Below are 25,836 nucleotides of genomic sequence, written 5' to 3'. Positions count from 1 at the left end.
TGCATTGAACAGCAGGTTGAAGGGAAAAAAAAAATCTCTTTAAATCTTCTGCCTGAGCGAGTGTGAACGAGCTGAGTGTGACCAGAGAGTAAGTGCGAACTGTGGTAAGTGTGTGACTTGTGATTCAGTGACTTTGGATTCAGGGAGTTTCCAAGGGAGGAATTACTGAATTGCTGTTATATTTTATTAATATTTTTACGTATCTTTTTTGTCTGGTGCAATCCCCATTAGCAATGTGCTTCACCATTGCCATCCAGTGTACTTCTTGCCGCATGTATGAAATCCTTGAACAGCGGGTCGAGGGTGCATACTGCTGTGCGAGATGTGAGCACGTTGTGCATTTAGAAGCCCAGATACTGGATCTGAATGTGCAGCTGGCAACACTGAGATCCATAGACAATATGGAAAGGAGTCTTCTGCTCACTGAGCAGACGCTCAATGGGATAGATGAGGGGGGGATGCTAGATTGGAGCTGCAGGACAGTGAAGCAGCAAGTTGGGTGACAGTTAGAAGGCGGGGTAGGGGGAAGAGTGCCAGGGAGGTTAGTCCTGATCTGGCACACCCCAATAAGGCCTTTTTCACACATCAGGTTGTTAGCGTGGGTGGTCAGGAGCGGGAGCTCCGAGAGTGGACCCTCTGGACCGTGGCACCGAGGGCCCCCGGGCGAGCTGCCAGGTGGAACCGACCCCTATACAGGGACCGTTAGGAGCAGGCCCAGGGGTTCGAGTACCACGGTAGCCGGTACCGAGAGGGGCGGCTCAGGATGGACCGGAGTAAGACTGAGACTGGAGTAGGACGGCAGGAGCACTGAAGACAGGACTGGAGTAGGACGGCAGGAACACAAGGCAGGACTGGAGTAGGACGGCAGGAACAGTGAAGGCAGGACTGGAGTAGGACGGCAGGAACACAAGGCAGGACTGGAGTAGGACGGCAGGAACAGTGAAGGCAGGACTGGAGTAGGACGGCAGGAACACAAGGCAGGACTGGAGTAGGACGACAGGAACACAAGGCAGGAGCAGAGTGTGCACGATGGAGCGAGGCCAGAGTGTCAGGAAACACAACGATCAGGCGCCTCCCTCAGGGGGAAGCGGCCTGATATGGCCCCGTCTGGTCAGCCATTGGTCCAAATGTGCTTCCGGGTCAGGGCACAGCCGGAGCATAAGAAGCAGGAAGGAGGCGCGGCTGCGGCCTATGGCGCATGCGCATAGCATGCAAGGAAGGCATCGGTCGCGGGTCTGTCTCAGGTGACCGCCGTGGCCGTCGGGTGGAGAGAGGCTGCGGCGTGGGAGCGGAGGGCGACTGCGGCGTGGGAGCGGAGGCCGGGTGAGTATGGCGGAGCGGTGTAACAGTACCCCCTCCCCTAAGCCGCCCCCCCCGGAGATTAACAAGAAACCTCTTGAGGATACGGGGAGCATTAATATTCTCCCGAGGCTCCCAGGATCTCTCCTCAGGACCAAAGCCCTTCCAATCAACGAGAAAGAAAGTCCTACCTCTAACGCTTTTCACAGCGAGGATGTCCTGCACTTCAAAAACGTTGTCGGCACCCACCGGCTGAGGACCAAGATCAAGCGAGGAATGGAAACGATTCAGCACCACAGGCTTCAGGAAAGAGACGTGAAAGGTGTTCGGGATCCGGAGCGAAGCAGGCAACCTCAATTTGTAGGCAACTTCGTTAATACGTCCCAGAATTTCAAACGGACCGATGTAGCGTGGACCCAACTTGTAGGAGGGCAGTTTTAGTCGGACGAATTTGGAGGAGAGCCAGACCTTGTCGCCAACACGATACGGAGGAGAATCCAACCTCTTTTTGTCTGCATAGTTCTTCATCTGATCAGCGGATCTCTTGAGTGATGTGTTGGTCTCAGCCCAAATCTTAGAAAATTCCGAGGACAAGGCATTGGCCGCGGGTACCTCAGAGGCAGGGGTTATCGGAAGAGGGACACCAGGATGTCTGCCAAAAACAATGAAAAACGGAGACTTGGCCGAAGACTCACCAGCATGGTTGTTATAAGCGAACTCTGCCCAGGGGAGTAAGCTGACCCAATCGTTCTGGTGGGCGTTAGAGAAGTGGCGTAAGTATCCCGTAAGCGTCTGGTTGGTACGCTCTACTTGTCCGTTGGACTGTGGATGGTAGGCCGAGGAGAAGTCGAGGGAAACGTTCATAAGCTTACAAAGCGAACGCCAGAACTTGGAGGTAAACTGAACCCCTCGGTCAGACACAATGCGTCGAGGTAGTCCATGAAGCCTGAAGACTTGATGAATGAAGATCTCGGCCAGCTCCGGCGCTGAGGGAAGACCGGGCAGAGGGATGAAGTGAGCCATCTTGGAAAAACGATCCACCACCACCAGAATGACTGAGCAGCCCGCAGAGCAGGGTAGGTCGGTGATGAAATCCATGGCGATGTTCTCCCAAGGAACCGTAGGGACAGGCAACGGAAGCAACAAGCCAGACGGAGATCTCCGTGGTACCTTGTTCTTTGCACAGGATGGACAAGAAGCCACAAAATCGAGTACATCTTGGCGAAGTGAGGGCCACCAGTAGTGACGTTTGATAAGATCAAGGGTCTTCTTAGTTCCGGCATGGCCGGCCAGTTTGGAGGAGTGCCCCCATAGAAGAACCTTTTGCTTGAGATTCTCTGGCACAAGCGTCTTGCCAGGCGGAGGAGTAAGCCAGTTCACTGGAGCCACGGTGATGATCCTAGTGGGATCAATGATATGTGACGGTTCCTCCGTGGATTCGTGTGGTTGGAAGACCCTGGACAGGGCGTCGGCTTTGGAATTCTTGCTGCCGGGACGGAATCGGAGCTCGAAATCAAATCGGGCAAAAAATAAAGACCATCTGGCCTGGCGAGGGTTTAGTCTCTGGGCAGACTGGAGATAGGCCAGATTCTTGTGGTCCGAGAAGATGACAAAAGGATGGACAGCTCCTTCCAGGAGGTGGCGCCATTCCTCCAAGGCCAACTTGATGGCCAAAAGTTCCCGGTCACCGATCGAGTAGTTACACTCGGATGGAGAAAAGGCCTTCGAGAAGAAGCCACAAGGGTGCAGGCGACCGGAGGCGGTTCTCTGGGACAGCACCGCCCCGGCACCAGTCGAGGAAGCGTCCACCTCGAGTACAAAAGGTCGATCGCTCTCAGGGCGATGCAGGACCGGAGCCGTGGAGAAAGCCCGTTTTAGGGACAGAAAGGCCTCCTCTGCCTCAGGAGACCAATCCTTGGAAGTAGACCCTTTACGGGTGAGCACAGAAATGGGTCTTGTGATCGCGGAGAAGTGGGAGACAAATTGCCGGTAATAGTTGGCGAACCCGAGGAATCGTTGTATCGCCTTTAATCCGACGGGGCGAGGCCATTTGAGGATGGCAGACAACTTCTCGGGATCCATCCTTAGACCAGCGTCGGAGATAATGTATCCCAGAAATGGCAGAGAGGTCTGTTCGAAGAGACATTTCTCGATCTTTGCATACAGACGGTTCTCCCGAAGACGCTGAAGCACCAGGCGGACACTCTTTCTGTGGGACGAGAGGTCCGGCGAGAAGACGAGGATGTCGTCTAAGTACACGACCACAAAGGAGTACAAGAGATCCCGGAAGATCTCGTTGACGAACTCTTGAAAGACTGCAGGAGCATTGCAAAGACCGAAGGGCATGACCAGGTACTCGTAATGGCCATCTCGAGTGTTGAAAGCGGTCTTCCACTCGTCACCTGCACGGATACGGACCAGATTGTAGGCTCCTCTGAGGTCCAGCTTGGTAAAGACCCGAGCCCCTCTGAGACGGTCAAACAGTTCCGGAATGAGTGGAAGAGGGTACCTGTTCTTGATGGTAATCTCATTCAAGCCCCTATAGTCAATGCATGGCCGTAGAGTCCCATCCTTCTTTTTGACGAAGAAGAACCCGGCTCCCGCGGGCGAAGAGGATTTCCGTATAAAGCCTTTGGCGAGGTTCTCTTGGACGTACTCGGACATGGCGGTGGTCTCCACGGGAGACAGAGGGTAGATTCTGCCCCTTGGGGGGGTTGAACCAGAAACAAGTTCAATTGGGCAGTCAAACGGCCGGTGTGGAGGGAGGACCTCTGCTTCCTTCTTATCAAAAACATCGGCGTAGGAGCTGTAAGCTGGAGGAAGACCCGGGAGGTCTGGAGGTGACCGTGGAGCGGCCGCCAGGCGGACAGGAGTCAGACAGCGAGCTTGGCACGGGTGCCCCCAGCGGAGTATCTCCCCAGAAGACCAGTCGAGAACAGGCTGATGAGTCCTTAACCATGGAAGACCAAGTAGAATGGCGTGAGAGAGCTTAGGTAAAACGTAAAAGGCTATCTTCTCTCGATGTAAGGCTCCGATTTGCAATTCCACCTCTTCAGTGACCAAGGTGACGGTCACCTGTAGCGGTTTGCCATCCACGGTGGCAATCTGAATTGGGTTAGATAGAGTGACTACAGGAATTTGGTATTTGTCTACCTCTTCCGGCCGAATGAAGTTACCCGCTGAGCCCGAATCCACGTAGGCCACCTCGGAACCACGCCTCCCTCCTGAAACCAAAAGCACAGAAATCGTAAGGGGTTGAGAGGAATCATCATCATCACCTAGGAAGGCCTCTCTTACCTGACCTAGGTGGAGTCGTTTCCCTGTCTCTTAGGACAGGTGCGGATATAGTGTGACGAATGACCGCAATAGAGGCACAGACCTTGTGCCCGTCTCTCTCTCTGACGTAACTCGGCCAACCTGAGATGATCTATCTGCATGGGCTCACCCGAAGAGAGGGAAGAAGATCCGACTGAACGTGAGCTGGCCGACTGAGCGAAAGGAGGAACTGACCTGGAGGAGCGCCTGTCTCTCACTGACTCCCGAGCGCGCTCCAGGAAGCGCAGGTCAATGCGGGTAGCCAGCGAGATAAGGTCCTCTAAGGTGGACGGGGTATCTCGACCAGCGAGTTCATCCTTTATTTTACTAGAAAGACCGCGCCAGAATGCCCCCACCAAAGCTGCGTTATTCCAGCCGAGCTCAGAGGAAATAGTGCGAAAGCGAATAGCGTACTGTCCGACCGTGAGAGAGCCCTGGTGTAAGTTAAAGAGTGACTCAGTGAGAGAGGCTAACCGGCCCGGCTCATCGAAAACCTTACGAAACGTATCCAGGAAAACCGGGAGACTCGAAACGACCGGGTCGTCACGTTCCCAGAGCGGGTTTACCCAAGAAAGGGCCTCTCCCTCCAGATGGGAAATGATGAAGGCCACTTTGGCCCGGTCCGAGGGATATTGCTGCGGCAGCCATTCAAAGTGGAGACTACACTGATTTAAGAACCCCCTACAGAGCTTGGGATCCCCGGTGAAACGAGGCGGCTTGGCGAGGCGGGGCGTCGGATGAGCAGCAGACGCAGGGGGGGGAGTCGGCACTGCAGCGGCAGCCTGGAGGGCCGACAAGCGACTATCAAAGGAGGCCATGTAGGACAAAATGTGGGTTTGAGTATCTTGCTGCTGGCCCAGCTCCTGTTGGAGACTGGCCAGCTGAGTGGCATTTCCAGGATCGGCCACCTGTAAGGCCGACAAACGGGTGTCCATCGACTTCATGATTGACATAATGCGCCCCTGATTCTCCCGTAGGAATAGCAACTCTTTCTGGGTAGCAGCCGTAGTACCGGCGGAGTCCATGGCCTGATCGTACTGTTAGCGTGGGTGGTCAGGAGCGGGAGCTCCGAGAGTGGACCCTCTGGACCGTGGCACCGAGGGCCCCCGGGCGAGCTGCCAGGTGGAACCGACCCCTATACAGGGACCGTTAGGAGCAGGCCCAGGGGTTCGAGTACCACGGTAGCCGGTACCGAGAGGGGCGGCTCAGGATGGACCGGAGTAAGACTGAGACTGGTGTAGGACGGCAGGAGCACTGAAGACAGGACTGGAGTAGGACGGCAGGAACACAAGGCAGGACTGGAGTAGGACGGCAGGAACAGTGAAGGCAGGACTGGAGTAGGACGGCAGGAACACAAGGCAGGACTGGAGTAGGACGGCAGGAACACAAGGCAGGACTGGAGTAGGACGGCAGGAACAGTGAAGGCAGGACTGGAGTAGGACGGCAGGAACACAAGGCAGGACTGGAGTAGGACGACAGGAACACAAGGCAGGAGCAGAGTGTGCACGATGGAGCGAGGCCAGAGTGTCAGGAAACACAACGATCAGGCGCCTCCCTCAGGGGGAAGCGGCCTGATATGGCCCCGTCTGGTCAGCCATTGGTCCAAATGTGCTTCCGGGTCAGGGCACAGCCGGAGCATAAGAAGCAGGAAGGAGGCGCGGCCGCGGCCTATGGCGCATGCGCATAGCATGCAAGGAAGGCATCGGTCGCGGGTCTGTCTCAGGTGACCGCCGTGGCCGTCGGGTGGAGAGAGGCTGCGGCGTGGGAGCGGAGGGCGACTGCGGCGTGGGAGCAGAGGCCGGGTGAGTATGGCGGAGCGGTGTAACACAGGTTTTCGCCGTCAGGCGCGATCCGGCGCTTTTGACAGAAACCGGATCCGGCGAAATGCAATGCCGGATCCGGTTTCCCCCCCATTGACTTGCATTTGCGCCGGATCGCGCCGGATGGCCATGCGTTTCATCCGGTTTTCGCCGGATCCGGCAATGTGTCGCGATCCGGCGTCTGGAAAAAACGGCTACTGTAACGTTTTTTGTCTCCGGCGAAAAAGCCGGACACGCCGGATCCGGCGCGTCCGGCTTTTTCACACAATGAAAGCCTATGAGCGCCGCAATGCGCCTGATCCGGCGAAAGCCGGATCCGGTTTTTTTGGTCTGAGCATGCTCAGTAGCTCTGCCCACTACAACCTGTCAAAGAAGGGCTGTAGGAACATGCTATATATAGTTTTCCAGTAGCCAATCCCGTTCGGAAGGCCACAAGGGTCAATTTTAAAAACCGGATCCGGCGTAATCCGTCGAAAAACGGATGAACCGGATGAGACGGATCCGGTTTTGTCTGTCAAGAACAAGACGGATCCGGCAGAAAACCGGATCCGGCACATCAGGTTTTACAGAACATTTGCCGGATCCGGCATTCCGGCACGACGCCGGATCGCGCCTGACGCCGAAAACCTGATGTGTGAAAGTAGCCTTAGTTTGCTAAGTTGGCAGATGAGGGGAGTGTCAGTACAGGAGTAGCACTGCTGCAGCAAGGCATGTCCTCTGAAGGCCGGAGGAGTGTCTGCTCCAGTAAGGGGGGAAATAGGAGAGCAGGGCAGGCCAGACAGGTGCTGGTAGTGGGGGACTCAATTAACAGGGGAACAGATAGGGCAATCTGTCACAAAAACAGGGATCGTCGAACGGCGTGCTGCCTACCTGGCGCTAGAGTCTGACACATCGCTGATCGGGTCGACAGATTACTGGGAGGGGCTGGTGAGGACCCAGCGGTCATGGTGAACATTGGCACAAATGACAAAGTTAGAGGTAGGTGGAAGGTCCTTAAAGGGAAGGTGCCATCCCAAAAAAAAATTTTCAGCAATTGAAAAAATGTAAAGAATTAATGTTTACATTTTCTTAAAAAATATCATTTGTTTTTAATTTTGTAAAATATGAAAAATAATTTTAAAAAGTTTGGCATTTCCACTTGTTAAAACTAGGGGGAGCAGATACTGAAATTTGGCACAAAAACCAAGTGTACAACTAGCTCACATTACTGTCCTGCAGTAATTATGGGTGTACAGTGTCCATGATGTTTGATTTTGATATATGATCATGCCCTAAAATGGACACTGTATGGGCGGAATCTGCTGACATAGGTGTGGTGTCACTCCTCTCCTCCCCTACTGGGTGCTTGCTAAGGGAAAAGAGAGGATGACATTTAGGAACACAGTGAGCAGCCATTTTGATGGGGCCTGCAAAGTTACTGACTGTCTTTGCATGTAAAGTCTGGATCAGAACAGGCCATCAATCAGCAGAAATGTTTCCTGGATTTCTGTGGAGCAGACAAGAAGACGGTCCATCCATGTGTATAAAACACAGCGCTCTAGGTACAATCCCTGGCACTGAACAGGGTGCCCCCCACAGACCAGCACACTGCTCTCCTGAAATACTCTGTGCTGCTGTCACCCTGCTCCTTCCTCCATATATCAGGCCCCTGTCACCTCGCTTTCACACATCGCCAGGACGGGTTCTGAGGAGAGGAATGGGGTCTTCAGTCACCGAGGATGGTAGGCAGCAAGGATTCTGGGAGCAGGGTGACAGCAGCACAGAGTATTTCAGGAGAGCAGTGTGCTGGTCTATGGGGGGCACACAGAGAGACATATGGTAGAGGGAGCAGAGTGACAGCAGCACAGAGTATTTCAGGAGAGTAGTGCGCTGGTCTATGGGGGGCACACAGAGAGATATATGGTAGAGGGAGCAGAGTGACAGCAGCACACAGTATTTCAGGAGAGCAGTGCGCTGGTCTATGGGGGGCACAGAGGGAGATATATGGGGGAGGAGCAGGGAGACAGCAGCACAGAAATCCAGGAAACATTTCTGCTGATTGATGGCCTGTTCTGATCCAGCCTTTGCATGCAGAGACCCCATTCCCCTCCTCAGATCCTGTCCTGGCGATGTGTGAAAGCGAGGCCACAGGCGCGGTCCGGGGTGACGCTGGTAAGCAGGCTGGGGGGGAATGGAGCCATACAGTAACGATAAAAATGAGACCCCTCTCTTCAGCTGCTTCACCAGCCCTCCCCTGACTGCACCTGACTATTACCCCCCTGACCCGTGTGCAGGTGCTTAGCCAGAACCACCCTAGAATGGGTCCCCTTTTGGCAGATCACAAATAATACCGCCATATACTTCACACACAATGCCGCCATATAGATCATACACAATACCACCATGTAGATCACACATAAAACCAGCAGGGTGACAGCAGCATAGAGTATTTCAGGAGAGCAGTATCACACGGCAGAGAATTAGATACACGGCTCAGCAGACAGTATCACACAGGAGAGGATTAGATACACGGCTCAGCAGACAGTATCACACAGGAGAGGATTAGATACACGGCTCAGCAGTCAGTATCACACAGAATAGGATTAGATACACGGCTCAGCAGACAGTATCACACAGGAGAGGATTAGATACACGGCTCAGCAGTCAGTATCACACAGGAGAGGATTAGATACACGGTTCAGCAGTCAGTATCACACAAGAGAGGATTAGATACACGGTTCAGCAGTCAGTATCACACAGGAGAGGATTAGATACACGGCTCAGCAGACAGTATCACACAGGAGAGGATTAGATACACGGTTCAGCATCAGTATCACACAGGAGAGGATTAGATACACGGCTAAGCAGTCAGTATCACACAGGAGAGGATTAGATACACGGTTCAGCAGTCAGTATCACACAAGAGAGGATTAGATACACGGCTCAGCAGACTGTATCACACAGGATAGGAATAGATACACGGCTCAGCAGACAGTATCACACAGGAGAGGATTAGATACATGGCTCAGCAGACAGTATCACACATGAGAGGATTAGATACACGGTTCAGCAGTAAGTATCACAGGAGAGGATTAGATACACGGCTCAGCAGACAGTATCATACAGGAGAGGATTACATACACGGTTCAGCAGTCAGTATCACACAGGATAGGATTAGATACACGGCTCAGCAGACAATATCACACAGGATAGGATTAGATACACGGCTCAGCAGACAATATCACACAGGATAGGATTAGATACACAGCTCAGCAGACAGTATCATACAGGAGAGGATTAGATACACGGTTCAGCAGTCAGTATCACACAGGGGAGGATTAGACACATGACTCAGCAGACAGTATCACACAGGAGAGGATTAGATACACGGTTCAGCAGTCAGTATCACACAGGGGAGGATTAGACACATGGCTCAGCAGACAATATCACACAGGATAGGATTAGATACACGGCTCAGCAGTCAGTATCACACAGGATAGGATTAGATACACGGTTCAGCAGTCAGTATCACACAGGGGAGGGATTAGACACATGGCTCAGCAGACAGTATCACACAGGAGAGGATTAGATACACGGTTCAGCAGTCAGTATCTCACAGGAGAGGATTAGATACAAGGCTCAGCAGTCAGTATCACACAGGAGAGGATTAGATACACGGCTCAGCAGTCAGTATCACACAGGAGAGGATTAGATACACGGCTCAGCAGGCAGTATCACACAGGGGAGGATTAGATACATGGTTCAGTAGTCAGTATAACACAGGGGAGGATTAGATACACGGCTCAGCAAGCAGTATCACACCAGACAGTATTACAGATATGCCCACACTGGTGAAACTTCCAGCCCCCCCCAATTATACACTAGACTATGGGCTGTATATGTAACTGTCCTCCTCAGACAGCCATGAAAGCTCTCATAAAAGCAAAGGTGTCAGATTACCGGAGATCACTGGGGCTGTGAGTGAGGAGGCAGAGACAGAGCAGGAGGACAGTGGAGCTGGAGCAGGAAGCACGGTGAAGAAATTGGAGCTCAGCAGATAGCACTGGGCTACAGTAAAATGGCGCCCAGCCACACCTACAGCAGTGAATGGTGCAGCCTACAGGGGCGTTCCCAGTTCACTGCTAATGAGGCTACATGGTGGGGTCGGGAGCCGACCGCAGTCTCCTATGTCCAGGGACGGCCATATTTGCAGACTGTACGAGTCCTCCACAGATCTGCAAATCAAGATGGCAGCGCCCAGTGGCTACATTAAAACATTATTACAAACAAACCATAAATCCTAGTTAGTACAACATTTGCTTTAACAACATGTTTTGTTACTTACTCTTTTTTTGCAAATTATATAAAATTGCGGCACCTTTCCTTTAAAGATGATTTCAGGGAATTAGGCTGTAAGCTTAAAGCAAGGACCTCCAAGGTGGTATTTTCGGAAATACTTCCTGTACCACGCCAGAGAGGCAACGGGAGATTAGGGAGGTTAATAAGTGGCTCAGGAATTGGTGTAGGAAAGAGGGGTAATGGGTTCCTGCAGAACTGGGCCGACTTCTCAGTTGGCTACAGGTTCTACGCTAGGGACGGGCTGCACCTCAATGGGGAGGGTGCAGCTGTGCTGGGGAGAAAATGGCTAGAAGGTTGGAGGAGTGTTTAAACTAGGGACGGGGGGGAGGGTATTCCTTTTATAGGAGGGGAAGACAGTGCAGATAGAGACCTGGGCACAAGTAATGACATGGGGGGTGGGGTTAGAACAGTTAATAATTTAAGAAAGAATAGAGGTACAGAGAGATACATAAAGTGCATGTATACTAATGCTAGAAGCCTCACCAACAAAATGGAGGAATTAGAATTTTGTTGGAACATAATTATGACGGTGGGAATATCTGAGACATGGCTGGACGAGAGCCATGACTGGGCGGTTAATTTACAGGGCTATAGTCTGTTCAGAAATGACCGTATGAATAAGCGAGGGGGGTGTGTGTGTTTATATGTAAAATCATCCTTAAAACCTATCCTGCATGATAATATATATGAATCTAAAGAGTCTCTGTGGGTGGTGTGAGGTAGCGCTATCATTTAGTTAGGGGATTCTCGCTAGGCAGCAAACAAAACACATCCGGCACTGGGCTTTCCTTAAACCAAACCAGTCCATGTGGTTTATTTAGCAGCATAAACCCATAGAAGCAACATAAGTTCATAACATCTGCATAGCGTCCATTATAGTGCTTCACTCTGGTTATCAATGTCCAGTACGCAGGCTCTCTTAGCTTCACAATTACCTCACCCACATCAGGGACTCCACATGGTTCCGTCACTCATGCTGCAGACGTCCATATCCCTCCAGGGAACTTTCAGGCTCTGGCAGCCATTACACACAGCCACACACCGGCTGTTAGCCAGGAGACAATCCTGCGCATGGGACCATCCGCTCTGGACCAACCAGGTCCCTGCATTCACCCCATGTGACCTACCCTGGCCACATTATATCGTCTATAGCGACGCCCACCGGGTCACGTGACTATGACCCCATCACAGGTCCTTCACACACTCACATAGCCTTTTACTACAGGCGTTTTCAGACACACCCCTGGGTGGGTTTGTAGGTAACCGGCCCGCCCAACTCTCGAATTACCTGGAGACTTCTCCCTTATACCTTGAAACAACACCTCAGCAATATTATTGCTGATCAACACGCATAACTAAGTCTCCATCTCAAAGCCACCCACTTTGAGATACATAACGGCCACTCAACACTCTGCCATTCAACCCTTCTCCGGGAACCTCCACACAGTGCCCCCTAGCGGACACAGTGGTTATTACACCACATACCTCGCCCCTCTGTTCAAACTTGTGGGGTTGAACACACAACATTACATCAGGCTCTCGAGTCCGGGCACTCATTACACCTTGCCCCACAGGTCGAGAGAACCTTTTCCATTTGTCACACGGCCTCCTCTCTACGTTAGGCCTCCCCCGCCCCCAGCGGTCAGAATATCGGTCCTGATCTTTGACCCTCCAGTTACAGTCTGTCAGCGTCATCAGACACTGTCTAGTCACCACCTTCGTCTCTCTATTTGCTCCGTTCCCCGACCAGCTCCCCCGGTTGGTACGGTCATCCGTCTTACTTGAGTCTACTGTCTGGCCTGAGTCTGACCCACTCAGCGTCTCAAAGGAACTAATGTCTCTCAGCCTCGTACGGCCTGTCGAACTGCCACTCACTGACATTCTTCGGCCACCTGCCCTGTCACTTCTTGGTGGAACCCTTCGGGTCCTTACATCTTGTTGGGTTGAAGGCGGCCGCCACCTGGTATTCCGTTCCGTACTTCATTAATTCGCCGGCGGTCCAGCCTCAACTGCTCAATTTCTTGCAAGTACCCCACTCGATACTCCACGAGCATTCGAAAGTCTCTCAGGCTCTCCACGGAACCAACCACCATGATGGGAATCCTACCCACTTCACTGGATACCTGGTCTTCATCATCAGGAGGGATCCTCACCCTCACCACACCGGAGATATTCACAAGGTCTTGCATTACCTTCCCGGATCTTCCAATGATTCTTCCAATCAGAGCTTTGGGTACCGGAACAACATCTTTGCGCAAACCCAGCCAATCCATAGCCTCTCTTGCTAACTCTAGGCGTCGAGCAGCCTTCATATTACTCCGCCTGACCAGCTGTTTGGCGTGGAGACATTGTAGATGCATCTCTTTCAGGACAGCTACTCGGTTTGATGCATCTTCTCTGGCTGATATTATCACCAACTGCCGAGTCTCAGGTGCCCAGTGCACCTTACACGCTTTGACCGCCACTTTGAAAACCTCATGCACACCTTCCTCAGCACAGGTCTCTTGCATGTCTTCTGGTACATCTATCACCGACTGGAAGGTCGTGGCCTTGCTGTCTTCCTGGACCTTTAGCTTTACCACGGACACTTCCCTCACTACCGTTGACCCGACCGGGTGACTGTCTTCTTCAGTTCTTGCTCACCAACTTCAGGAGATCTCATCTCTTCACTACCCTCTGCCAAGATGGGTACCAGCAGTTCCATCTTATCATCACTCGGACCCGGCCGCTCTACATCTCTGTCCAAGCTCTTCTCCCGCAGAAGACCTTTTACTACTCCTCTAAGTTCTTCCATCTCTTCTGTAAGGGTCTTGTTCACATTTTGCCACATTGACATGTGACGTCTGAGCTCCAAGACTTCTTTCTCAAGCCCTTCCACATCCTCTCTTAAGGTGTTGTTCACACTATGCCACGTTGACAGGAGACCTCTGAGCTTCAGGACTTCTTCATGGAGCTCCTCCACTCTGTGCTCGGCCGCTTGTCTCATCACTCTTTCTCGTTCGAGATGTTCCTTCACGGTCTCTTTTATTATCTGTATCTCCTGTTCTTGTTCTCTTTTGGCCAGCATGTGTTGCACCATTATTTCTTTAATTATATCGTCAAAGGGCACCCCTGGGTCAGTCCCGTCAGTCATGCCCCCGTTACCCTCTGACCGTGTTTCTACTTCCGTTATCTTCTCGATCAGGTTACCATCAGTCCTGTCACGAGTTTCAGTCAGCACAGCACTAGATTCTGTCCTAGTGGTGGCTACTGGCAACAACACGTCACAGACACACCACACCGTACGGTGAACTCCCAAGGCACTCTCTATCCGTGTGTCAGCTCTGCTCTTTTTGTTTACCACACCCTTCACGTGACGTCAGGTCAGTAAATTCGTCCGACGCCATTCTTTCTCCGGTCGCCCCTACGTCTGGCCTGTTCACGTTAGGAGGTGTCAGCGTCTCAAGGTCTGCTGGCCCCATAGTTGAAACGTCTTCCTCGTCCGACCGTACGTCATCAAACAAAACAAAGTCTAGGCTCCTCTCCAAGGCATACACTAGGTCTGGTGGTATACCAGCCCCTTGGCCCTCACCGCTACGGGACGGGTCAAACATTACTCTGTCTACCACATAGTTCACCATGACCCCATGTTTACAGCGAACCTGTACCATTTTGGTCAGCCAGAGAGTGAGCGAAGCTACTGTCAGAATCACCTGACTCTGAGTCCAGCCGACCAGAGACTTTCTTCCGGCGTAACATCACAGTACACACCTGCGGCCCATCGTCACTATCCGGAAAGGATATCCCACATTCTGTCCAAGTCATACACACACACACTGCGGTTCCCCATACATACCCACTGAGGTACCCAGTGCTGTCATTTCTTGAACCACCCCAATTTGGGACCACCTCCCGGGACTCCACCCCATTTTGGGTTACCACCCCAATTTGGGTTACCACCCCAATTTGGGTTACCGCGCCCCTCTGGGACTCCACTTTTTTGGTTACCACCCCAATTTGGGACTCCACCCACTACAGTGGAGATAAGGGGAGGGGGAAAAAATAATAAATTACTGATAGGGGTTTGTTATAAGTCTCCAAAAATAATGGAAGCAACTGAGAAAATCCTCATAAAGCAAATAGATGAAGCTGCGACTCAAGGAAAAGTCATTATTATGGGGGACTTCAACTACCCTGAAATACATTGGGGAACAGTTCCAGCAAAGGTAATAGGTTTCTGACAACTACGAGAAACAATTACCTTTCACAACTGGTTCAGGGCCCAACAAGAGAGGGGGCACTGCTAGACCTAATATTAACCAACAGGCCAGACCGCATATCAAATATAAGGGTTGGGGGTCACTCTGGTAATAGTGATAACAAAATAATAAGTTTTCATGTATCCTTTAATAAGATGTGTAGTAGAGGGGTTACAAGGACACTAAACTTCAGGAAAGCAAATTTCCAACGGATGAGAGATGATCTTGGTGCAATTAACTGGGACGATATCCTGAGACATAAAAATACACAAAAAAAATGGGAGACGTTTATTAGCATCCTGAATAGGACCTGTGCACAATATATACCGATGGTATGGGAATAAACATGCTAGAAATAAGAAGAAACCACTATGGTTAAATAGAGCTGTTAGGGGCGCAATAAAGGACAAAAATAAAGCATTTAGAGAATTAAAGCAAGTAGGTAGTGAGGAGGCATTAAATAAATACAGAAGATTAAATAAATTCTGTAAAAAGCAAAATCAAGACAGCAAAGATTGAGACAGAGAGACTCATTGCCAGAGAAAGTAAAAATAATCCCAAAATGTTCTTTAACTACATAAATAGTAAGACATGGAGCTTGAGCATTTGTTCTAGTGTTTGTGTGCCAATTGGCACCATTTGCCTTTGCATTTAATATGCTTCCTGGTGTTGTTATCATAAATAGTGAGAAACTAAAAAATGATAGTGTTGGTCCCCTTAAAAATAGTCTGGGTGAGATGGTGGGTGAGGATGAGGAAAAAGCCAATATGCTAAATGACTTTTTTTCAACAGTATTTACACAAGAAAATCCCATGACGGTTAATATGGGTCTGTTTCTTTTGATTGGCGGCAAGCAAATGTGGTACCAATATTCAAAAAGGGGTGTAAAAGGGAACCTGGAAACTATAGGCCGGTAAGCTTAACATCTGTTGTGGGTAACATTTTTGAAGGGTTTCTAAGGGATATCATTATAGAATATCTCAATGTTAATAAATGTTTAACTCCATATCAACATGGATTTATGAAGGATCGCTCCTGTCAAACTAACCTGATCAGCTTCTATGAGGATGTAAGCTCTCAAATGGACCAAGGAGAATCATTGGATGTCATTTATCTCGACTTCTCTAAAGCATTTGACACTGTCCCACATGAAAGATTGGTAAGTAAGATGAGAAAGCTTGGGCTAGGGGAAAATGTGTGTAGATGGGTAGGTAGCTGGCTTAGTGATAGAAAGCAAAGAGTGATTATTAATGGTGCATACTCAGATTGGGCCAGGGTTACTAGTGGGGTACCACAGGGTTCTGTATTGGGCCCCCTACTATTTAATATATTTATTAATGATCTAGTGGATGGCTTACACAGTAAAATATCAGTATTTGCAGATGATACAAAACTATGTAAGGTAGTTAACACAAAGGAGGACAGTTTGCAACTACAGACAGATTTGAGTAAATTGGAGAATTGGGCTGAAAAATGGAAATGAGGTTTAACACAGATAAGTGTAAGGTTATGCACATGGGAAGGAGAAACAGATGCTACAATTACTTACTAAATGGGAAGCTGCTGGGGAAATCAGACATGGAAAAAGACTTAGGCATCTTAGTCAATAAGAAGCTAAATTGGAGTGCCCAGTGTCAGGCAGCTGCCACCAAAGCAAATAGGGTCATGGGATGCATTAGAAGAGGTCTGGGGACACGAGATGAAAACATAATTCTCCCTCTGTACAAATCACTCGTCAGACCACACTTGGAGTATTGTGTGCAATTTTGGACGCCGTTGCTCAAGAAAGACATTACTGAACTTGAAAGGCTTCAAAGGCGGGCTACTAAAATGATAAATGGAGTTGGTTCACTACAATACCCAGAAAGGTTATCAAAATTAGGTCTATTTACTCTAGAAAAGAGAAGACTTAGGGGAGACTTAATATATACGTACAAGTATATCAGAGGGCAATGCAGAGATCTCTCCAGTGAACTGTTTGTACCAAGGACAGTGACAAGAACAAGGGGGCATTCTCTTCGTTTGGTGGAAAGACAATTTCTGCACCAGCATAGTAGAGGGTTCTTCACGGTAAGAGCAGTGAGGCTCTGGAATTCTCTTCCTGAGGAAGTGGTGATGGCTAACTCACTGAATGAATTTAAGAAAGGAATGGATGCTTTTCTTGTGAGTAACAGTATAGAAGGTTACGAATAACAGAATATTATAGGTAGACGGTTGACACAGCTTAGGGGAAGGAATTTTTTTCCCTATGGAGAAAATTGGCTTCTACTCTGTGGGTTTTTTGCCTTCCCCAGGATCAACAATGCAGAACAGCTGCACTAAAAATAGGCTGAACTAGATGGACATAAGGTCTTCCTTCAGCCTTCAAAATTATGTTACTATGATCAGTGATAACAAAAATTCTCCATTAAATGTCACCTGCTTAACCTAGCAGGAAGTATGGCGGCGTCTAAAAATCACTAAAATTGACAACTCCCCGAGCCCGTATGGGATACACCCCCGAGTACTGCATGAATTAAGTACAGTCATAGATAGACCATTATTTTTAATCTTTAAAGATTCCATAATAACAGGGTCTGTACCACAGGACTGGCGTATAGCAAATGTGGTGCCAATATTCCAAACGGGGACAAAAACTGAACTTGGAAATTATAGGCCAGTAAGCTTAACCTCTACTGTGGGTAAAATCCTGGAGGGTTTTCTAAGAGATACTATACTGGAGTATCTGAAGAAGAATAACCTCATGACCCAATATCAGCATGGGTTTACAAGGGACCGTTCCTATCAGACTAATCTGATAAGCTTTTATGAAGAGGTAAGTTCTGGACTGGACCAAGGAAATGCAGTGGAAGTGGTGTACATGGACATTTCAAAAGCTTTTGATACAGTTCCATACAAAAGGTTGATACATAAAATGAGAACAATGGGGATAGGGGAAAATATGTGTAAGTGGGTTAAGAGCTGACTCAGGGGATAGGAAACAAAGGGTGGTTATTAATGGAGCACACTCGGACTGGGTCACGGTTAGCAGTGGGGTCCACAGGGGTCAGTATTGGGTCTGCTTGTTTTTAACATTTATTAATGACCTTGTAGGGGGCATAGAGAGTAGAATTTCAATATTTGCAGATGACACTAAACGCTGCAGGGTAATCAATACAGAGGAGGACAATTTTATATTACAGGAGGATTTATGTAAACTAGAAGCTTGGGCTGATAAATGGCAAATGAGCTTTAATGGGGATAAATGTAAGGTCATGCACTTGGGTAGAACGAACAAGATGTAAAATTATGTGCTTAATTGTAAAACACTGGGCAAAACTGTCACTGAAAAAGACCTGGGTGTATGGGTGGATGACAAACTCACATTTAGTGGCCAGTGTCAGGCAGCTGCTGCAAAGGCAAATAAAATAATGGGATGCATTAAAAGAGGCATAGATGCTCATGAGGAGAACATAATTTTACCTCTATATAAGTCACTAGTGCGACCACACTTAGAATACTGTGTACAGTTCTGGTCTCCGGTGTATAAGAAAGACATAGCTGAACTGGAGCGGGTGCAGAGAAGAGCGACCAAGGTTATTAGGGAACTAGGGGGTCTGCAATACCAAGACAGGTTATTACACTTGGGGTTATTTAGTTTGGAAAATCGAAGGCTTAGGGGTGATCTTATTACAATATATAAATATTTGCAGGGACAGTACAAAGACCTTTCTAATGATATTTTTACTCTTAGACCTGTGACGGGGTCAAAGGGGGCATCCTCTATGTCTGGAGGAAAAAAGGTTTAAGCATACTCACAGACGCGGATTCTTTACTGTAAGAGCAGTGAGACTATGGAACTCTCTGCCATATGATGTTGTAATGAGTGATTCCCTACTAAAATTTAAGAAGGGTCTGGATGCCTTTCTTGAAAAGTATAATATTACAGGGTATATACACTAGTTTCCTTAATATTGCGTTGATCCAGGGAGCTAGTCTGATTGCCGTATGTGGAGTCGGGAAGGAATTTTTTTCCCCAATGTGAAGCTTACTGTTTGCCACATGGGTTTTTTTTTGCCTTCCTCTGGATCAACATGTTAGGGCAGGTTGGGATAGGATATGGGTTGAACTAGATGGACTTAAAGTCTTCCTTCAACCTTAATAACTATGTTACTATGTTACTATGTAACAGTCTGCTGTTGAAGGATCTTTTTTTAAAGGGAATGTGTTGTCAGAAAATGACCTATTGTTTAAATCGGGGTTTTGTGTTACATGTATTACTTAAAAAAATTGGCAATGTATTTTTTTTAATATCAAGGTCTTTATTAAAAAAAAAAAATAGTAATCTTGACATTTTTATACACTTGCTATTTGGACTTCCTGTCATGTCAAGAAGTCTTTCCAACAGTTTCCTTATCATTAGAGGCAGTATGTCAGGTAACATCTCTATACACCATTGATAACACAGGATCCACCAATCACAATAGGAAGTGTCACACTTAAATGGCCAGCCACCAAGTCTATGTACATGTGTTTTTTCCTTAAACAAGGACCTTAGAGTCTAAGAAAAACCCCAGTGGCATATGTGAAACTTGCAAGATTTTTAATTTTAATAAAGAACATGCTATGGAAAAAAAAAACACTGCCTTTTTAAAAACAAAACAAAAAAAAAAAAACATAAAAATCTAACATTCCCTTTAATAAGTAGCTGTAACTAGCATACTGTCTCTGTACTTTGCATGAGCAGATTAAAGGGCTTGTCAACCGCTGGACAATCCCTGCTCAATCACTTCAGTATGCCATATAATACAAAAATAACTGATACTGTATTCCCTGCAAGTGACCACTGCCGCCGATCAGCTGGGGCCCTTCAGTATTCCGTCAGAGTAGATGTCCACCAGGCAGCGGTCTCATGACACAATTTTACGTGGCCAGCTGAGGATAGCAGCACCAATATCACAGGTGCGGCACTGTAGCAGGTGGCGAGTATAGGTTGCTTTTATTTTATGTGGGGCACCAAAGTGATCATGCAGGGGTTGACCAGAGTTGGACGACCCTTTTAATGTGCTAGACCATAAATGAATGATAGGTGGGTGTCTGATTCGTAGACTCCCACCTTTCAGTAGATCAGTGCCTCTGGATATAACAAAGTCATGTGTCTGGACTGGTCAGGTGACATGACATCTCTATGGACGTCGTATCACGACCAGCACATTAAACAGGAGACTGGTGGCGGGTGAAGAATCAGGAAGCAGAGGACATCTTTCTACACTGTTTATTATTCTGCATCACGCATGTTTAACACGATCTTCAAAAACTTTTCACATCTACATCACGCATCACATCATAGAAATACATGCAGCTGAACGCTCCGATCCGAGTGCCGGATATTGACGTGCGAGACTTGTCAGAGTTTCTCGCATGCGAGTATGAGCCCTAGGACTGAGATACAGCTAAGCACTCTATCAGTTTCAGAAAACACCAAGTTGAGCAGCAATCATTCATAACAATGCTGCTCCCATTCAGGCCCAACTAAAGTCACAAAAATAGAGTTGAAAAACGGTAATTAGACCTACCGGTAATTGTGTTTCCGGGAATCCATCCTGACAGCACGCTGGAGGAAGTCCTTCTTATCCACAGTGGGACAGGAAACCACGAGAGTTCAAAAGGACCCTCCCCTCACCACCCTTCAGTGATTTCTCAAAGTAACACGTCTGGATGGATGCAAGGAGATTTTTATTTAACAAAATTTCCACATACACATGTTACATCACAATAGTACGGATGAATATCATAGGGAGGGAACTAACAGTGCTGTCAGGATGGATTCCTGGAAACACAATTACCGGTAGGTCTAATTACCGTTTTCCAGGTCACCACCTGACAGCACGCTGGAGTAGTACCAAAGGAGACTGGTCCTAGGGTGGGACTACTGCGTGGAGTACCTTTCTGCCAAATGCCAATTGTGCGGATACCACATCTAATTTATTGTCAAACTACAAAAACAAAAACGACCATAAGTCCCAAGAAAATATTAATTTTATTGAGTCATTATAAGAAATTATTAAAAAGACGTTCCATTAAAATAAGTGTATAATACATATACTGAACAAAAAAGGGGGTCATGCTACCCAGATATGAGGCATACAATATATGTGACAAAATGTGAGAAAATAAGTGATAATAAAACAAAACATAAGTGTTATTATTTAAAATAAAAATAATAATAAACAATATGCAGTGCACAAACAAATATAAATATAAAGCAACAGCAATGTGTAACAATAAACATAAGTGTAAACCGCTACCACAAAAAGCCTGTATGTAAGCCCCTGATGAAGGCTTAGCGCCGAAACGCGCGTCGGGACCGGGTTGCTATCCCAGGAGAGGTTATATGTTATTATCACATATATTTATTATTCTTTCATATTGGTTCTCTTTCCTGGTCGGTAGATATTTTCATTTCACGGTGACATATATTGTGTTTTCTTCTTTGTGACATTATACATATGCACTATTTTGCACATTGTGATACTCCGACGAGGAGTCCGACTCCCTTGGCCTTTTACCGGATACCTGGGGAATCGGCTGCGGAATCTGGGGGCATTTCAGGCCTGATACTGAAGCCTGCACCTCCTCCCTTATAATGGATCTCATGTTAGACATGATAGTGGCTTGCTCATCCCCCACTATGCGTCTGGTGCATGCGTCACATAAGGGTTTTTGCCATGTGTCCTTTAGTTTTTTGGCGCAGATTGGGCACTTTTTCTCCTTCCTCCTAGACTCCTTCTTCTCTGCTGGGGTCCCCTGGAATACATAGAATATATGTCCTGTGGGATCTGCCTACTAGGGTCCTGCAGTAACCTTTTGTGAGGTACTCACGTGATCCTGGCTCTCTGGCCCCATCTCAGTTTTAGCCTGATCCTCCATGTTTTTGTAGGAATGGCTGTCTGGGGCTGCCACTCCGCCTGCCGCTGGTCAGCGCACCTGGATTGGCACGCCGCGATGTCCGACCTGCTCCGAGATCCTCCTGGAGGAGACGTCGCCTGTCAGCTTCCAAGCTCCGGGAGCGCGCGGTTCAGTTTGAAATCGACCGTGACTGAACCACTACCCGCAAGTATTGCAGTCGCCCAAGCCGGCCCCCCGGAAGTGACGCGGCCGCCCGGGTCACAATCCGGCCAGCTGGAAAAACCGGAAGTGACGTGGACCCGGCGACCCGGAAGTGGCGCCGGGGCCTGCGACGCCGCCACCCGGAGAGGCGCGGCCGCCCCGAGCCGGCCATCATCTGCCAGCTTCACCTGGCTGTGGCCCGGATCCGATGCCGCGTCTGGCCTGCAGGGATGCCCTGCGGCAGTGATATGGTGCTGGGACCGCTTACGAGATGAAGCTTCTGTAGAGGTGGCCCGGCAGAGGGACATCAGAGGCGACGCCTAGAGTCGAGAGCCCCCTTCAGGGGGAAGCGACTCCGTCTCCCAGGAGCAGCGCTACACTGGGTCTGCTGAGGGACCCTCAGGTGGGTGTCAGCCTGCAGAATTCTTGAGGTGGGAAGGGAAGGGCTGGGCCCTCTGATCCTCACCATCTGCTCTGAACGGTCGGATCTTTCTCGTCGTTCCTATCCGCAGTGGGACAGGAAAAAGACTGAAGGGTGGTGAGGGGAGGGTCCTTTTGAACTCTCGTGGTTTCCTGTCCCACTGTGGATAAGAAGGACGTCCTCCAGCGTGCTGTCAGGTGGTGACCTGGAAACACCTGTTCTCATAATTGTTAGGGTGCTTTCATATCGTGTCTAGTACACACTCGGTGGCCCTATGGATGCAAACCCTGTGCATAATTTTCATGCATAACTGCCTGCTGGAGGTGGACACCCTACCGATGAAGACTGGGTCTGGGTTTCTAGCAAAAGTCAGAGCCGAAATTCTGCATTCTGGGATCTCAGCAAGCAAAGCCGGATCCAGTATCCTTATGGGGCCTCTCTGGGAGTGAAAAAGCGATATCTTGTTCCTTGCACCAATTCAGCACTGCCACGTATATCACGAAGTTATTACCAAACATAGCCTAGTGAAGTACATGGCAGCACTGGGTTAGCGAAAAAAAGAGAGATCTCCCTTTTGTCACTGCAAGAGGGAAGGTGGAGGATTGTGGGATCCCACAATCTGGAAGTTTGAGGCCTTACTTTTGCAAGAAAATGGAGCAATTAAGGGAGGCATTTTGCTTCTAAGCACTTTTGTTAGTAGATACTATTTAGATAAATCCCAAATGTGGAGCTGCCCAGGCTTCTATTAAACATGGTCTAAAGGAGGGTTCTGGGATTTATCAAAAGTGGACAAAAAGGAAAGTATGGTTCTAAAATGAAGAAATGGTTCCTACTTACCCCTAAAATTGGCTGCTATCTAGTGGTCCCAGAAGTGACAATGTACATTAGTCAGCTGAATGCTGCATCCAGTCACTTGCCTCCATGATATATGTACAGCACATGGCAGCTGAGCCTAGTGACTGGCTGCAGCAGTCAGCTGACTGAAAGACGGGCTGTCGTCACTTGCCAATGACTGGTACAGACTCAAGGGGGAAACTAATGCTTTATTAATCTGTACTCTTTGTCCTATATTGCGTGGAAATATTTGATACATCTGATGATCACTGGTCACACTGAAGATATTATATAACCGCAGGAGAATCAAGGCTCAGTTCTGCATCCCCACCTACCCCAGGGCCCATCGGTAATCTCTGCTGCAATTAGCATGGCTGCTGAACGAAATAACAGCAGCTAATTAGTAATTAGCCAGCGAGCTATTATGTGGCCACACAGGGCAGAATGACATGGCACTGCACTCTGCAGATGTTCTCCCCGCAAAGCCTGGGAGACTGGATCATCCACCTCCTGATACATAGATAGACAGATAGATATGGGATAGACAGATAGATAGACAGACAGATAGATATGAGGTAGGTAGATACATAGACAGATAATAGATAGATAGATCTATAGACAGACAGATAGATATGAGGTAGATAGACAGATAATAGATAGATATGGGATAGATATAGATGGTCACGTGATCCCCAGACATTACCGAGTGTGCAATAAAGTGATACAATGCTCTCAATAAAGCTGTGTCCTTCAACAAGTGGAACTCCCCTATAGAATGAATGAGGACGCCGGCCCGGACGCGCCTCCCCTCCTCTCCTAACAGCCTTGCCGGTGCCCATGAGGTCAGCGCTGGGTTTTGTCCGCCAGCACATAGAATTACCGGGCGGTAACCGTAAAACTTACCTCTGTCACCAGGGCAACCGCCTCCCGCACTCATCCATGTAGGACCATTTGCACCTAGTAGTATTGCGGCACCTTGTAGGCTAAGCGCCCAAGCAAGACGTTAACCAATCAAAACAGTCGTGTTTGCCAGCCAACCAAATCGGGAGCCGTCCTCCTGCACGTCATTGGAGTGCACCCGGATATACCCGTTCTTCTGAAGCGAAGGCAACATCGCCCTCTAGTGGACGTCTATAGCATTGCACCTTTGCTGTACAATTGACATTGGCAGTTGGCACTGCTTGGTACAAGACGGTGTCATTACCCTGCCAGGCAGCATGGCGCCAGCTTTCTAGTCAGGTTATTCTTGGAAACGTCCAAGGCTGAACTTGATACTGGATTTTGCAGCCACAGCGGTAATGTGCAGGTCATACCTGCTGCGGTAATTGTAAACGGCATGTGGCGCTGCGCAGGTAGCATCGTCCCCAATCCGGGGCGCGGCCGTTGGGTCATGTTCACATGGAGGTCTTAGGCTGGTTTCACACTTGCTTTTTTTGCGCTGTTTTTTAGCGCAAAAAAAGCATGCGTTTTTCCCTATACTTTAACATAGGTGCGCATACACATGCGTTTGTACGCATTGCCTGCGCATGCATTTTTTTGTAGCGTGCGCTCGGGCGCACAAAATGCATCCTGTTGCAGCTTTTGTGCGTCCGACTTGCCCCCAAAAAAGCGCATGCGCAGGCAATGCGGGTTTTTTTTACAGCAAAACACCCATTATAGTCTATGGGTACGCATACGTGCGTAATTGTAATGCGCACGTATGCGCAAAAAAGCATGCGTTTTTTAAAAAACGCACCAAAACCCGCAAAAAACGCACACAAATGCATGATGCATTTTTTTCATGCGTTTGTGTGCGCAAAAAACGCACAGCAAAAAAACGCAAGTGTGAAAGTAGCCTTAGGCTGTGTGCCCACGATGCGTTTTTGTAAGCGTTTCCGCAGCGTTTGAGCCGGCTCAGACGCTGCAGAAACGCTTAAAAGATGCATCAAATTAATTAGCATGCGTTTTTGGCTTTTTGTGCCAATGCATGCGTTTTTAAACGCTCAGGAATCGCTTAGCAGCTAAAAACGCAGCATGCTCATTAATTTCCGCATTGCTGAGCGTTTTTAGCTTCCCCAATGATCCCAGAAATCGCGTGTCAAAAAACGCGTCAAAAACGCGTCATAAATCGCGCAAAAAAGACGCGCGATTTCTGGGAAGGGGATCCTTTTCCTGAGCGTTTAAAAACGCTAGCGTGGGCACATAGCCTATGGCTACTTTTACACTTAACGCTGTTTTTCCAGCCCGTTATTGAAATAGTATAGGGGGAAAAAAGGCGTTCCGCAAAACCAGAAGTCACGGTGCGCCGCACAAACAAACTTCCGTTTGTTTTTGTGGCCCCATTGTTTTTCAAAGGGGCCGTGTCCGTACGCCGTATAAAGGATCGAGCAAGCTCGATCTTTTATCACGGCCACAAATACGGCACATGGCGCACTGTGGAATTTTTGCGGGCCGATGTTGCGGCCCCATAGAAATCTATTGAGGCCGCAACATCGGCCCGCAA

The 25,836-nt window shown here is 48.7% G+C and overlaps 1 protein-coding gene across 8 annotated transcripts in view; it reads right to left on the bottom strand.

Annotated features, from left to right (window-relative positions):
- Positions 1–24,411, bottom strand: part of CABIN1 (calcineurin binding protein 1) — a 291,790-nt gene extending 267,379 nt beyond the window's left edge. For 5 of the 8 annotated variants that reach the window (XM_073559178.1, XM_073559186.1, XM_073559183.1 and 2 more), the window contains exon 1: positions 24,258–24,410. The gene's annotated coding sequence lies outside the window, so the exon portion shown is untranslated. Of the gene's footprint in view, positions 1–20,565; positions 20,622–23,357; positions 23,378–24,257 lie in introns of those variants that run through there. The other 3 variants (XM_073559181.1, XM_073559179.1, XM_073559180.1) reach the window with 3 other exon arrangements.
- Between the last annotated feature and the right edge of the window lie 1,425 nt (positions 24,412–25,836).

The sequence above is a fragment of the Dendrobates tinctorius genome, unplaced genomic scaffold (assembly GCF_039654945.1).
Source record: "Dendrobates tinctorius isolate UK_male_01 unplaced genomic scaffold, ASM3965494v1 ptg000265l, whole genome shotgun sequence".
Taxonomy (NCBI): Eukaryota; Metazoa; Chordata; class Amphibia; order Anura; family Dendrobatidae; genus Dendrobates; species Dendrobates tinctorius.
Note: the sequence above shows the minus strand (reverse complement) of the source record. Positions and strands in the feature narration are given on the sequence as shown.